Below are 15,658 nucleotides of genomic sequence, written 5' to 3'. Positions count from 1 at the left end.
CTGAAATGCATCCGCTTCCAAAAGGGGGCATGATGTAACTAGCCAGCCAAATGAGCTGAAAGTCGGTCTCGGCTATAATTATGGAGAATCACCTACAAACAGAGAAATATTTGGGTTCTGTCTCCTACGTTCGCCCCCAAGCATGTAACCTTCCATTCAATCCGTTGGAACTTTGCTTGGAACTTTCTTCTTTGAGCACATTGCCTCAGTGCACAGCAGCTTGGTGCATCATAACTTTGTAGCATCTTTGCATAGCAGGGACAAAGACAGTGACAGCATTCTATCAAGTCCTAACAAGATTGCCTGTGTGCATAATTGTTAAACTAAAGGGCTGTCGATCCACTGATGTGGAACAGGCGAGAAGCTTAAAGAATGGAGAAAACCCATAATCACAGAGGAACTTGCATCCTGATTTATTATTTATCACATCATGGTTAAAACAATTTCCTACAGTTTTGTGTATTTTTAATATTATTTTGACATTGAATTTTCACCTAATGCAAAGGCAGGTTTCAGAAACTTTTTAAACATTTATATATTCAGGTAGTTGGGGGGGGGAAATCCCTTTTTTATTAAGATACAGAATACATGTTTATCAAAATTCATCTCAGATTCCATTTAGAAATATAGATATTTTCGGTTTGAGAGAGCTTACCGAACCACAAAGAATGACAGATAGTATTACTGACAGAACAACGTTGTGAATGATAAAAGAACCCAGGAAATGTTTATACTCGTGTGGCTATAAATTAGCTGGTAATAAAAGAAGGAGCGAGCATTAAGTCAGTAAATAGAGAAAAGATGGCACATGGCGCATGTCTCTGCTTGCTCCTTGGGGAAGTAGCAAGCCTCTCCGTGGCCCAGTCCCGCGTGGCCGATGGGGGTGGGAGCCCACCACCCGCACCGGGGTTTCGGTGGCTGATGGGATACAGACCTAGTATTCACCGTGACCGGCTGCTTCTCTGTTCTCCTGGAGAGCATCAGCGGAGGCCGTAGGCAGCGTAGAGTAGCCCAGCGAGCCCTGTGCGGAGATCCCCGCTGATTACTAGAAAAATTGAGAGTTGTAAATGTTAGTTACGATGCGAAAACGTTCCATTTTGCTGCTGCTGCGAGCAGCCTCTGTCAAAGTCACTCTGAAGAATGGCTGCCTAATGCTGGGGCATAGCTGCCTCAATGTTACTTTGACGTAAAGTACAGCGACGGATTCACGGGAACAACTGGGGCGTGCCGGTCCCTCTGCAGATCCAACTGGCTGATGCTCACGGCACGCTTGAATGTTGGCTCCCCACCTGCCAAACTCATCTCAAACTTTGAGATGTCGGGTCCCCCTGTCAGTGTGTGGAAGCTGATTGCTGGACCCCGGCCCTAGAGTTAACTGGTTCAGTAGGTCTGGAGGGGGGCCTGAGAATTTGCATTGCTAACAAGTGTTCCTCCTGATGGGACACTGCAGTCAAGAGAACACGACTTGAGGACCACCATCTTACTAGTTTATATGCTCACCGAGAATCAACTTCATGGGTCCTCAGACCGCCTCAAAGAAAATGTTCCAACTTGACACCAAGAGATTAGCCAACGAACGTATAGCTAAATGTTTTCTTTTTTTTTTTTTAATTTTTTTTAACTTTTATTTATTTTTGAGACAGAGAGACAGAGCATGAACTGGGGAGGAGCAGAGAGAGAGGGAGACACAGAATCGGAAGCAGGCTCCAGGCTCCGAGCCATCAGCCCAGAGCCTGACGCGGGGCTCGAACTCACGGACCGCGAGATCGTGACCTAGCTGAAGCCGGACGCTTAACCGACTGTGCCACCCAGGCGCCCCGACACGAAAAATATTTTTGATTCGTTAAGTGAGACCAGCAAGTGACCAGTTTTTATTTCCCTATTTGTGCTTGTCTATGTACTTTATACATTTTTAAAAAAATTTTTTTTAACGTTTATTTATTTTTGAGACAGAGAGAGACAGAGCATGAACGGGGGAGGGTCACAGAGAGAGGGAGACACAGAATCGGAAGCAGGCCCCAGGCTCTGAGCTGTCGGCACAGAGCCCGACGCGGGGCTCGAACTCACGGACCGTGAGATCATGACCTGAGCTGAAGTCGGAGGCCCAACCGACCAAGCCACCCAGGCGCCCCTAAATGTTTTCAATTAAAATGTTTACAGCATCTATTTTTTTGTTGTTGATGGTTCCCACTCTAAGTCATGTTTTTGACTGACTAAATACATCTGGAAAGGCAGGCTGCTGTAGGAGGCGTGTGTGTGCAAATGACACAGGTGGAGAATCCTTTACCACCGCATTACGAAGGATGAGTGCTGGGCCCTGTAAGAATGCCCAAAATACATACAGAAAACCATTGTCTTGACAGAGACAGGGCTCGGGCAGCTGTGAGAAGCGATGAACATGCAGGAGTTTTAAAAAACACAACAGCAGGGATGTTCTAGCCAAGGTGCCCGGATTTGGCATGACCCGCTTTATACCTAAGACACCAGAAGCCCGGGAAGATTGAGAGCCAGGCACGGTTCTAGGCCCTAGAAAAGAAACCATGAACAAAACACGCAGGTTCCTCCCCTCATTGAGGTTAAACTCATTTTCCTTTTGAGGAAACAGTCACTTTCAGTATCGGTGTTGAACTTTTAGAAACAGGAGGATGTGTGGCTTCCTTGGTTTTAATGGGTGAACACTGGTAGAAGCATACTCAGGAAGGGGGTGGGGAGTGGAGTGTGGCCGGCGGCATTATGCCGTGTTTCAAGTGCAAACACGATCGAATGAACGCCTGAAGTTTTCCTTGATGCTGACTGACTTTTCATTACTAACATACTGATTTGCATGCATGCATTTCCTTCCGAAGAGATGGAAAAATGTGACCACTCACATACCCCCATGGTGTTTCGCTTTGGTGACTGCGAACACCCTACTTCCAGCTCATCCTCGCTTTTAGGTGTGGAAATGAGGACAGTGAGAGGGCCTCATCGTCACTATCAGATACCAGCCGGTGTTTATCAAGTCAGGCCCAAGGCACATGGGTCCTTTTGTTTTTTGCTTTTCTTTTTGTTTTTGTTTTTGGTTTTTTTTGCTTTTTTTTAAATGTTTGTTTATTTTTGAGAGAGACAACAGAGACAGAGTGTGAGAAGGGGACGGGCAGAGAGAGAGAGAGGGAGACACAGAATCCAAAGCAGACTCCGGGCTCTGAGCTGTCAGTACAGAGCCTGATGCGGAGCTCGAACCTGTGAACCGTGAGATCATAACCTCAGCCGAAGTCGGATGCTTAACAGACTGAGCCACCCAGGAGCCCCTCGTTACTCATTTTTAAAAATATGTCCAGATCCTACCATTTTCTTCACTTACTATTCTGATTCAAACTATCATCTTGCATGTAGACCAATATTTTACCTTTCTAATTGCTGTAGTATCCTCACAGCAGAAGAAAAGCCCAAATTATGCCATGTTTCTTGCTTGAAACTTGTATTCCTTCTCATATTCAGGGGAAAGTCAAGCTATAGTGTGTTCTACAAGATCTTACATAATCCCGAATCTTCCTGCATCTCAGACTTCCTCTCCCACCACTCTTCCGCCTTGCTCACTCTTATCTAGTCATTCTTTTTTTTTTTTTCTTTTTGAAAACAACAATCTTATTTCCACTTGCAGGCTTTTGGTGCTTACTCTTTCTTCTACTTGGAATTCTTGCCTAGATCAATGACTGCTTTCACATCGTTTAAAAAAAATTTTTTTTAACCTTTATTTTTCATTGAGAGACAGAGAGCCAGAGCACGAGTGTGGGAGGGGCAGAGAGAGGAGGAGACACAGAATCCAAAGCAGGCTCCAGGCTCTGAGCTGTCAGCACGGAGCCTCATGCAGGGCTCGAACCCATGAACTGTGAGATCATGACCTGAGCCGAAGTCAGACGCTTAACTGACTGACCCACCCAGGCGCCCCGTTTTGTTTAACCTTCATGTCAGTCTTCTGCAATGGGTTTTAATATTTCTATTTGTGTTGATGGCAAAATGGAGGCTTAGGTTACATAATGTACTCAAGGTCACAGAGCTCGGACAAGTGGCAACAGGATTTGAGCCTCAGTCCTCCTGACCCTGCCATCATTACCATTGATATACTTCCTTGTGTTCCTGGAAAAACTAGGTCTCTCACCGGCATTTTGCACTGAGTGTGTTCCGTGGTCTTGATGTCTACCTGTCCTTGGTCACTACGGTACATGACCGATGGCAGTGACTGTTCTAGAACTGAAGGTGCCATCTATTAGCTCATAGAAGGGAGCCATTTTTGAATGTTTGTTTTTTCTAATTGTGTGTGTTAAGTAAAGTGATTGGACAAACAGTCCTCTCCCGCCTGCTAATCTGCTATAAATCAACCTTCAGATGTTAATAAAACAAGTCAAGACTGACAAAGGAAGTTCCATTTGTATTTTAAACTCCCAATTCATCAGGGTCTCCTCCTTTAGATCTTCTGTGAGAGTGTCCTTGGTCTTAATGTAGCTGGAAGATAAAACACAGATAAAAGAGCCATTGTCTCAGAAGAGCATCAATAAAAAATGAATGTTGATCCTAATTGAGTAGTATTTAAACATACGGGGTGGAGGCAGCGGTCTGCAGGGAGCATCTAAGTCTGTTAGAATTTGGCTCTGTGTCTCATCTTGCCTCTCTTGGTACTGTGCCCTCCACCACCCAGCTGCCTTAGGAGAATGTAAACTGTCACGCTGGGATTGGAGAAGAGATGTATAGACACAGACTACAGCAGATCCCCAGATCTTCTGCTGTTCTTGTCCTTGCTTTGAAACAATGGACTTTCTCCCTCTTTATCTTTTTCTAAAATGTTTCTAAAATGTCATTCCATTGGCTCATTTTCTCTTCTGTCCTTTTCCTGGCTTGGCTGTTTCCATTGGTTCCTGATAACTTCGTTTTAAGTTCCCCCTAACTGTCATGCTGGGGATAACAGAATGAGCGCCCAGTGGCCAAAGGTGAGGCATTTGGAACACTAATATTAATAACACTAGTATTGGATTGTAAAGTGAAGAATAAAATGAACATCCATTTGAGTCCGTACTAATCTAAATAAATGGCGGAGGAAATAGGAGAAAAGGGAAAACTCTACACAGAAGAACTTCAATGAAAGGAGCGAGAGAAACAAAAAATTGCCACTTGAACACCTCAGTAGTAATTACTGCAGCAGGATCCACCAGTGAATGCTAAAGCGAATGAGTGAAAGTTTAAGGAGAAAAATAGGATGGTCACATGGCCTCAAAGTATCTTCCCCCAAATATTTATTCATTGCTCTGCTGGTCTTAACATGCACGTGTGTTCACCAATTCTTTGATGCCTCTCCCTCTGGGAGGTGCAGCTGAATGCCCCTCTTGCCCGTGAGCGTGGGCTGGACCTGAGTGACTCTGATCCTACCAAATGGAAGGCGAAAAGTAGTCATTTCCCGCTGGGGAAGCCCGGCCTGCGTCACCTTTGCCACGGGCACAGGTTTACATCACGTACCTCTGTATCCCCCGGTACTGATGGGAGGAGGAGGGCCCATCACCTCTGCCGTATTCTTCCCTAAAGCCATGATCTCAGCCCCTCAGGAGAAAACATGAAACCCGACCAGAGGGACATTCTACTGGACCTTCTGACCAGTGCTTCCTGAGACTGTCCACCAGATGCAGTAGTATATCAGTAGTATCATACAATGTTAATTTCTTAGCTCTGATAAGTAAGGTGTTAACATTAGGGGAAGTGTATGAGAACTCACTGTACTATTGTTGACACTTTTCTAGAAGTCTTAAAGCATGTCAAAACGTTACTTAAAACAAACAAACAAACAAACATCTCAAGAGCACAGGGAAGCTTGAGGTAATGAAGTTGTAAGGTTAATTCTCTTATTACTCATTCATTCACTCCACAAATATTTGCTGCCAGATGCCAGATGTGGGGAATGCAGAAGAGATAGTGGCAAAAGAGAGAAGTGGGCGCCCTTCCTTCGCATAGCTTGGTACAGTGCCTGATTCCGAGGAAATAGTTGCTGATCACCTGCTTCTCTTAGTGGCACAGCTTCGTGGGGCATGTGGCAGTTGGCACGAGTGTGGAAATGAGCCGAGTGGGGTGCTAGGGAAGCACATGGGGCTGGCACATAACCCAGTCGTGAGACACCGTGAAGGTTCCCTGATGGCCCTTCGTAATAGGGGTACACCCGTCGTTTAATCCTTCATTACAAGTGTGTTCAGTGTTTTCTATAGGAATCGCATACCCGTGACTTAAATTTTGAAGTTGATTTCATTCTTTTAGATTCTGAATGCCTTAAAAGTAAGAATAAAAATCATTTGTTTTATGTGCCTCAGATCCTAAGGGATGCCACAGAGTTTGTTAGGGGGTCAAAGGATCTTCAGATTCCTTTAGGTTGGAGTCATTATCTTGAGTTACGTTTAGCAACAAAAAATACGTAGCACGGAGTAGATAGATGGCTGGTTCTTTGAACTGAATAGTAAAAACATAGAAGTACATGAAATTTTTGATGTTATGAAGATGTGCTCAAAATACGCTGAAATCAGAACCAATATTTATGCAGAAGGATTTTCATTGAAACATTTTTTTAAATCGTAAAACTTAGACATGTCACTTCATATATATTCAGATTGTTTCTAAACGACTTTTCTGGGCTGCATCTATGATGTACTCTAACACAGTAATTAAGAATTTTAGACATACACATTCCATATAGAGCGAGAAAAAGGAACACACTAAAATATCAGTGATAATTATCTCAGAGTTATGGGATTTTCTTACTTATACTTTTTTGTTTTACTTTTACTTCCATCAGAATGTATGATTTAATAATTAGCATGAAAGTTAAAATTTGAGAAGGGTATTAATTCTTAAAATCGCTGGTGTAGAGGTCCCAGGACTCCTAATGCAGTCGTTGAATAACAAATGCTTTCAGTAAAATGAGAATCCTTCCAGGGCTCAGGAAAGCTAGGCAAAGGCAAAAATCATCACTTCGTAATAGCTTCATTTTTGTGCACTCTTTCTCATTTTGCTTTTAAGTAACGTATTCGGTGGTTTTTATGAAGGAAAAACCTCGTGCCCACGTTAGGTACGACCTCGGGACCCTGGGCCCACCTGGTGGGTGCTCTCTCGCAGCTTACACATCCCTCTAAGTGCTGGAAACTACCTGGCCTGGGTAGCAAGTGGATGAATTGTACGTTGCCAATTCCTACAAGATACCGATAATGTCAATAAAAGCATTTGGCAATCTTTTTCTTAAAATTGATTTCAACGTGGGGAATGAGCACGGCCATCTGTCAGTGTCAGCCATCCTCATGCGGCCATTTGACCCGCTGTCAGCAACCGTAGCCATCGTCACCCTGAAAAGGAAGGTCTGACCTAGGCCACCCAGGGGCCACGAGGCGCAAAGATGGAGACCCTCTGGCTGCATTGGCAGCTTCCTGATACGGCACGCTCAGGCTACACACCAGGGAAGGGCAGAGTTGTTAGAGTGCTAAGCCCTGTTCGCCCAGGCTTCTTCTGTGCACGTGGGTCATTAGAGGCTGTGCTAAGACCAAGCCAGAGAAGTCAGTCCAACCACTTTCAAAGAAGAGGGTAAAGACGAGCTGTCATCCTGAGGATGGGCCAGACTGATGGAGAAGCAAGTTAATTGACTAAGGTGCCAGAGCTTGAGGTAGGACTGAGCGAATGGGAGTCTGGAACCAAGGTGAAATGAGGAGGAAAGGCTTTGAGCCAGGAGTGGGAGAGGGAGGTAACTGCGCAGAAGAGCAGCGGGGCCCTTTGCATGGCAAAATCCCTGCCTGGAGTCCTTTGAGGAAACACTCCTTTCCTCCACTTGGGCTGTACTCTGTCTTAAAGGGGCAGGCCTCTAACAGGTCGGCGGTGGCGGGGGGGGCGGGGGGGGCTTAGGCCTGTTTTCTTCTGATAAAGCACCTCTTCCCTTGGGAGGAAAAGAAAATCAGAAAGTTGACTTGCATGTTCTTAAAGATTAAAAAGTAAAATAAAACCAAAACAGATTTCTAGGGCATCTGTAACTATCATGTGGTTTTCTTATGTAGAGCGCTATAAGCATCTAAAAAATAAAAAAGATGTGGGGTGCCTGGGTGGCTCCGTCAGTTGAGCTCAGGGCACGATCTCGAGGTTTGTGGGTTCAAGCCCCGCGTTGGGCTCTGTGCTGATAGTGCAGAGGCTGCACTGGGATTCTGTGTCCCTCTCTCTCTGCCCCTCCCCAACTGTCTCTCAAAGATAAATACAATAATTTAAGAAATAAAAAAAGATGTGCCTTTTATCTTCATTTTCCCCCAAGCTCGGACCTTGCCTATTGAAAGATGGATGGAGGCAACAAAAAAGTATAAGGGAACCTACGATACCTCCTTGGATTCATTGAGCCCTTGCCTCCAGAGAGCTCAGATATCTCACTGATCTTGGCGGCATGTGTAACAAAAGTAGAGTTGTGGCCCCTTGGCCTCATGTCCCAGTGTCCGTGACGAGCCAGGCTAAAACCAGGGCTGGTTTTGGACCCAGGGCCTGGTTCTGAGCACCGCCATGTTCTATGACCCAAATCTTAAACAGAGAGTTGAGATCCAAAGCCAGCTTGGGGAGAGGCTATAGGGCAACGAAGCTGGTGACGCAGTGCACCTCTGAGTTGTCTCTTTGACCTGTTCACAGGCCTTTCATTGAACCTTGTTTACCATGCTTTTCTTGTGGTTTGTGACAGATAAGAACCGTATTGATCCCTAGCATCTGCTGGCAGTAACCTTTGAAAGGGCAGGCAATACATCACCACAGAATTGTATCTATCAATATCGGAGTAATAGAAAGACAGGCATGACGTGTAATCACAACACTGCTGGCAGATCACAGATCGGAGGCGATACAGCACTAGGAATGGGCAGCAGAAAGGGGACACGGGTTAACGTTCGGATAAAGTCGGGGGGCTGACACGTAGATGGAAAGGACAGGATGTGGCCACGAGGAAAGTTCTCATGGGAATGGTCATCCCCCTAGAGACCTGGAGAAGTTCAGTATTTTGTCCACATCTATATAGCTAGCAAGCGGTGTAGCACCTCTCTCTGAGCCTCAGTTTCCTCATCTGTGAAAGGGCCCTGGGGGGGGGAAGGATTCAGCGAGATTATGTGTGCCAGTCCTCAGAGTGTGGTCCCTGGATCAGCAGCATCAGGGGCACCTGTGAACTTGAAAGAAATGCAAATTCTCGGGCCCTACCCCAGCCCTGCCAAATTAGAAACCCTGGGGGGTGGGGGAGGGCAGCAAGTGAGACCTCTGGGTAATTCTGATGCATTCCAAAAAAAGTTGAGCGGATGTGTGCAAAACAACCACCATAGTGGGGTGCCTGGGTGGCTCAGTCAGTTGAGCGTCTGACTTCTGCTCAGGTCATGATCTAGCGGTTTGTGGGTTTGAGCCCCACGTCGGGCTCTGTGCTGACAGCTCAGAGCCTGGAGCCTGCTTCAGATTCTGTGTCTCTCTCTGTCCCTCTTCCACTCACATTCTCTCTCTCTCTCTCTCTCTCTCTCTCTCTCTCTCTCTGAAAATAAAGGAATAAAATACTAAAATAATAAAATAAAAACCTTTCCTTTAAAAACACAAAACCAAAAAACTACCACCACAGTGCCTGGCACAGAGCTAGGGTTCAAAGCAGCAGCATTTCATTGGTGCTTTTATTATTTGTATTATTTAGTCGTACCATGTATACAAACCATTCTGTTTATGAACTCTACAACCCTCATCGTTTTTTTAATCATTATTATTCATAGGGAAATTAGTGGTAAAAAGAAACAGTTTTTTGACCGATAAACATTTGTGACCTGTAACTGATGTCCTAGAACAGGATATAGAATTCCCGCAGTCCTGATTTATAAGGCAAGAGGACACCAGCATTCTAAAGGTTAATGTTCTCATATGTGCTTTGGACATATTAGTGCTTTTGACATGTCGGGAAGCTTCCAGCCTGGACAGTGAATAGTGCTACAATTTAATAACATAAATGGAGTCTGTCTGATTCTGTAAAGAAACGGCCTTCCTTGGGGCCCAGAATATATAGTCCCTTCTGCAGTTACACTCACAGTATTTTTAATCATTTCATGTTTTTATTATATCCCAAGTACAAGGTGCTACAAAGCGTCCCTGGTGCTGGCAGTCACTCAAAAATTGACAAATCTAAAAAGTGAATAGAACAGCAAGTAGCCCATTAGGGGTTTTCTTTTTTTCTTTTTCTTTATTTAAAAAAAAAAAAAACAAAACTTTTTTAAAAAGAAAAACTACCTTATAATGTTGAGAGGGTTGATTTTGGCATCTTATCCATGAAAAGTAGTCGTAATAAAGTTGCCCGATTGTTGGTCTTTTCTCTGCAGAAATTATGGCCGCGCACAACTGTGGGGGTTTAACTGTGTTTCCGTGAAGTACGTAATTCACACTCTAAATGTGACAAGCATGACTGCCCGTAAACCTAACGACTTTTTTAAGAGCCCAAAATTCAGAACATTATTCTCTCTGAAACTGCGCTTTAGTAACCCAGCAGAAAACCGTTCAGAGATCTGCTTCCACTGCAGTAAAGGCATCTGGGCACGTCAGTGGTAGAAACGCCGAAAGCCTTCAGACGAGAACAAATCTGTCGGAGGAATGAAGTGCCAGCCAGTTGCGATTGCCCTAGGTTAAGAAATAGAAAGGACAGAAGCTATAAGACGTGGCAAGGACCATTGTGCTGCCCCACCCTCCTTCCCCCCAACCAAAAAAAAAAAAAAAAAAATTATAAAGGCTTATTTGGAAACCTACACACGGGTTGAAATTCTGGGTACGTAAAGCCTCAGAATGTTAGGAAGCAACTCCCCCAAGCTTTTCAAGGTGAGTGTTCTGAGCTAAGGATGCCATCAGCCTGGTCCGGGTGGCAGGGCGCATTCCGGGCTGATGTGTGGATGTTCATTAAGAGGCCACAGGGAAGTGACACTTGCTTACCTCTTCTTCCCCTGAGCGTTCTACGAGGCTCTTTCTGCGCCTGCTTCTTTTCCGCCTCCAGCTTAAGGCTCTTACTGTTTCTCTTAAGCTTCTGTTTATGTCATTACCTGTATTTTTGCAGCAAATTTGATCTACAGACGCAGAGTGAAAAGGCCCGCCGTAATGGGTAGGAAGGAGAGCTTTTTTCTCCCCTCCCTTCCAATCACGTAGTTGGATTTCATCACTTTTGTCGCAACCTCAGCAGCCTCTTTGCGGTTTTCATTGTGGACCACTTGCTTTATTTCCCTATTTGTTGTTTTGTCACCACCGGCTCAACACACACTGGCACAGAACATACAGTAACAGTAAAACCGGAGAAGTGAAAATGAAGCAGGTCCCGCGTGTGAACTGACAGACCCACTAGGTGGGAGCTTGCCGGCTACAACATTTTTTGCAGCGGAATGCACGATAATGTGTTGGCTTTGGTTGCAGTCGGGTAGCTGTTGTGGGAGAGGATTTTTCGTTTGTGTGACGGTTCCTCTGTGAAACTCGAGGAAGAATACTAGATTCTAGTTGCCTTTGACTTTGAGAGCGATCCGCATCAGTTTATCTTCATGCGAACTTGAATGTTTCAAAATCTGTTTTTAAATACGAAGTTGCTGAGGAGCCCCTGGGTGGCTCAGTCGGTTGAGCATCCGACTTCAGCTCAGGTTGTGATCTCGCAGTTCATGAGTTCGAGCCCCGCATTGGGCTCTATGCTGATGGCTCACAGCCTGGAGCCTGCTTCGGATTCTGTGTCTCCCTCCCTCTCTGCCCCTCCCCTGCTCACACTCTGTCTCTCTTTCTCTTAAAAGTAAATAAACATTAAAAACAAAACAAAAAGGGGTGCCTGGGTGGCTCAGTCAGTTGAGCGTCCGACTTGGGCTCAGGTCATGATCTCGCTGTCTGTGAGTTCAAGCCCTGTGTCGGGCTCTGTGCCGACAGCTCGGGGCCTGGAGCCTGCTTCGGATTCTGTGTCTCCCTCTCTCTCTCTGCCCCTCCCCTGCTCATGCTCTGTCTCCCTCTGTCTCAAAAATAAATGAACATTAAAAAAAAAAAGTTGCTGAAGCCACATTTGTCCCTGGAGAATCACTTGGTAGTGGTTCATGACCTTCTTTATCCCATGACTCACTGATGCACCAGTTTCCTTGAAACAGGTTGTTGGAGGAACACACCTGTTCTAAGGTCTTCCTTGGGTAAGCCAGCAGTCTCCTGTTTGTGCACACGATGTCAGGGAGCAATTAGAATTACTGGGCTCTACGCCCGAGCTCCTCAGACCCTGCGTATGAATGACCGGAGTCTGTTGTTAAAATGCAGATTCTGACCCAGGAGGTCCGATATGACTTTGAGATTATTTTAATAACATCCCTGGGATTTTCAAAACTGTTGCTGTTCCCACGCTGAATAGCAGGGCTCTAATGGGGGTGGGAGTGTGGGACACAGGTTCCCTGATTATGTTTCTGGTACCGGTGAGCGCTACCAAAACCCATCTCAGCAGCGAATAGCAGAAGTCATGAGAATGTGTGTGCACTTGCCTTCTAACTCCTTTATAAAGTTAGCTCGCTGCTGGTCTTTCCTGAACATGCACTGGGGTTCTGTTGAGGTGACAAAGGAACGGTCATTCCCCTCTGCAGAACGGAAAACCTGCTGATGCGAAAGCCCATGTGCCTCTCTCACCTCGAACATTCTCATCTCCTTGCTCTTTCTCCTCCACCCTGGGCTCTGCTGTCCTCTCCCGTACTTCCTGACCGGCTCTTATCAGCTCTGAGCACTCTGGCAGGAGTCTCTTAACTGATCTTGGCTCAGGCCCTTTCCCTACCTGCAGTCTTCCCTCCCTCTCCTCCTAGACATTATCTTTCAAAACGCAGGTGTGATCATATCACCTCCTGGATTAAAATTGCTTACTAGCCCCCTATTAATTACAAGATAAAGTGCAAATTCCCTGGCCTGGCATACCATGCCCTTCAATACCTGGACCTAATGACCTTTCCAGAAAGTGTCCCTTCCTCTCACTTTTCAGAGCACACTACACTCTTCCCTTTCTTCTAAACATGTCATGATCCTTCTTTGAAATGTCTCCTCTTGCCCACTCTAGGACCCGTACCCCCACCCCGAAGGAGTCGTCCCCCCTCGGCCTCCTCCAGGCTCCCAGAGCACGTTAGAATACCACTTCGTGTTGTCATTGTGCGTACATGTGTCTGTCTCCCTCAACATCGGGAACTTCTTGAAGCTGGGTTCTTTCTCCGTCGAGCACTAGAGACACAATACTATGCCCCACGTCTTTCCAAGAGCCTTGTGAAAATGTTTGAGCCGTGCCAAAGAGAACCGTTGGCTTCAGAACGAAATATGCGGTTGGAGTTATCATTCCAAAAGCATAATGACAGAAATCACTTGCAATTTTTTATTCAAAACTATACTTAAGGTAGGGCATGGTACACCTTAATATATTTTTATTTCTCTCCTAAAATGAGAGTGTCCGGGACCTGTGAAGGTCTTAAAACAGCCCTTCACTTAGGAGCTTCATTCGAAAGCTTGCACCAAACGATCGCTGTGTAAGCCGACACTGTGTGATGCTTTGGAAATACAAAGGTGAAGAAGGAACCTAGGCTGGGGGGCACACGACCCGTGTGCCAAGTCTCCTGCAGCACAAATAGGCTGCTGGTCTCAACTGGTTCTCAGAATAACCTAGGGAGAGAGATACTTGTATGCCTGTACTACATGTGAGAAACCTGAGGTTTAGAGGGCTAAAGGAGCCTCTCCGGAGTCTGGCACCAACATTTGAACCCAGATCAGCATCAGAAGAAGGAGACAGCCCACAGAGTCTCAGTGTAGTGAGTGCAGAGACCAGGGCAAGTACAAGGCACCATGAGCCAGAAGCCTAGAAACCTGGGGAGACATCGGGGTTCCACAGAGAAAGCTAATGACTTTGAGCTGGATCCTGCAGGACGGGTAGGGATTCCTCCACGGTCAGCTTCCCTGCTTTTATAAATAGAATAGTAATGGGTACTTTGGATCAAGTAATGATAATATAAGAAATTAATGTCAATACCTAGTGTCAGTCCCCAATTTCTTTATTGATTTGCTTCTTACATCCAAAGGTCTGTTTTCCCCTAAGAACGTCTATTAGTGTCAAAGTGTAATTGTCAAACTAAACCAAATATTATTTTGTCTATGCACTTTTCTTTCCTCCAGTGTCACACGAAGGGGGAAAAATCACACCCCCTCACGCTTAGTAGCACAGCACTTAGTTGAAGGTTAGGTTTCTAAAGACCTCGGATACCCTGGACACACCCAGGAACTCATTAATAAGCAGGAAAGATCTCAACGCCAGTAGCTTTCACAAAGCTCTTGCACTTAATGATAAAGGAAAGAATCGTCTGCGAGAAGTGACAGCCAGCACTGGAGGGAAGTGACAGAGGACACACACACAGGCCTCACTGGCTGAGATTATTCAGAGAAGGGCCTGGTAATCCTACACATTCCGTTAACTCCTGGGGTCTTCCCTGGATAGAAGCACAGGACAAGAAAGTGGGGAGGTCAACAAGCTCTGTGGAAATTGCTTTTGTTCCATTTTGTTTGTTTTGAATATTTTTATGCATATTTTTGAGAGAGAGAGAGCACGCAGGGGAGGGACAGAGAGAGGGAGAGAGAATCCCAGGCAGGCCCCAGTCTGTTAGCGCGAAGCCTGACGCAGGGCTCACACCCACAAACCAGGAGATCATGCCCTGAGCCAAAGTCGGATGTTCAGCCGACAGAGTCACCCAGGCGCCCCTCATTTCACTGTAATTGTGGCATTTAGAGATCCAGTGCTACAGGAGGGTCACTTCTGTGCAATGTTCTAATCCCTCAGGATGCCAGCCTGGTTTTCCACTGAGGATGCTGTGTAACCTGACACGGGTGACCCTTCACATCCTGAGGACACAGGATTGTCCTCAGAACTACGCGTGGTCCTACAGTTAAATGGGGGAAACCCAAATACAAGTCATGTGTTTAATGCTGTAAACTGAACCTAATTGCAGATATCCAGCCCTCTGCCTGCACGTGCTGTCTGCCTTATACTTTTCTTGGGACAGCTTTAGTTTGCCCTTTAACGTAAGTGATGAAGATGTTTTTAATTTGCTCTGTGTTTTTTTTTTTTTTTAAGTTAGCCTTAAAATGAAAAGAATAATCGCGAGAGCTCTGACATGGGAAAAATTGCAGCGAATTCTGGACAATTGTCAGAATTGTTGGAAGGTCCTGGATATATAGACAGAGGCCTCATGGAGTTAGTGATGATGCTAATGAAGAAGTTGGTGGAGAAGATTCTGTCACTTACTTAGCATTTTTTGGAGCTTACAAAAAAAATACCGTGACATGCGTTTCCTCCCTCGATTCTTCCAACAACCCCAGAGAAAGATACCGTTTACCCTTTCTAAATCTAAAAACAGATTTAGACTTTCAGAGTTGCTCCCAGTTGTCCCGCCAGTAGGCTTCAAACCACAGCACACACTCCTGTTCTCCAAGTCCTGATGGTCTCATTTCTCCTCCAGTACCCACTTACGAGGGAAAGACCAGGCACGTGTCCTTGTCACTTGTCTCTAATTTCAGCGATTAACCAGCAACCCACACTCAGATGATACTCATCAAGTCATTTTTTATGATGGCACCAATGTAGATGGTTACAGTGCGTATCTGACTG

General features: G+C 45.5%; 1 protein-coding gene and 1 long non-coding RNA gene across 7 annotated transcripts in view; one reads left to right on the top strand and one right to left on the bottom strand.

Moving 5' to 3' along the window:
* The window catches only part of CADM1 (cell adhesion molecule 1), a 331,838-nt gene that overhangs the window by 236,406 nt on the left and 79,774 nt on the right, over positions 1–15,658 (top strand). The window lies entirely within an intron of this gene.
* Positions 390–4,214, bottom strand: LOC131486835 (uncharacterized). Its single transcript, XR_009249474.1, has 2 exons — positions 4,142–4,214; positions 390–1,045 (listed from the first exon to the last, which is right to left on the bottom strand). It is a non-coding gene; the product is annotated as an uncharacterized LOC131486835 (long non-coding RNA).

Source organism: Neofelis nebulosa, chromosome 10 (assembly GCF_028018385.1).
Source record: "Neofelis nebulosa isolate mNeoNeb1 chromosome 10, mNeoNeb1.pri, whole genome shotgun sequence".
NCBI classification, from domain to species: domain Eukaryota; kingdom Metazoa; phylum Chordata; class Mammalia; order Carnivora; family Felidae; genus Neofelis; species Neofelis nebulosa.
This window is presented reverse-complemented; position numbering and strand designations above follow the sequence as displayed.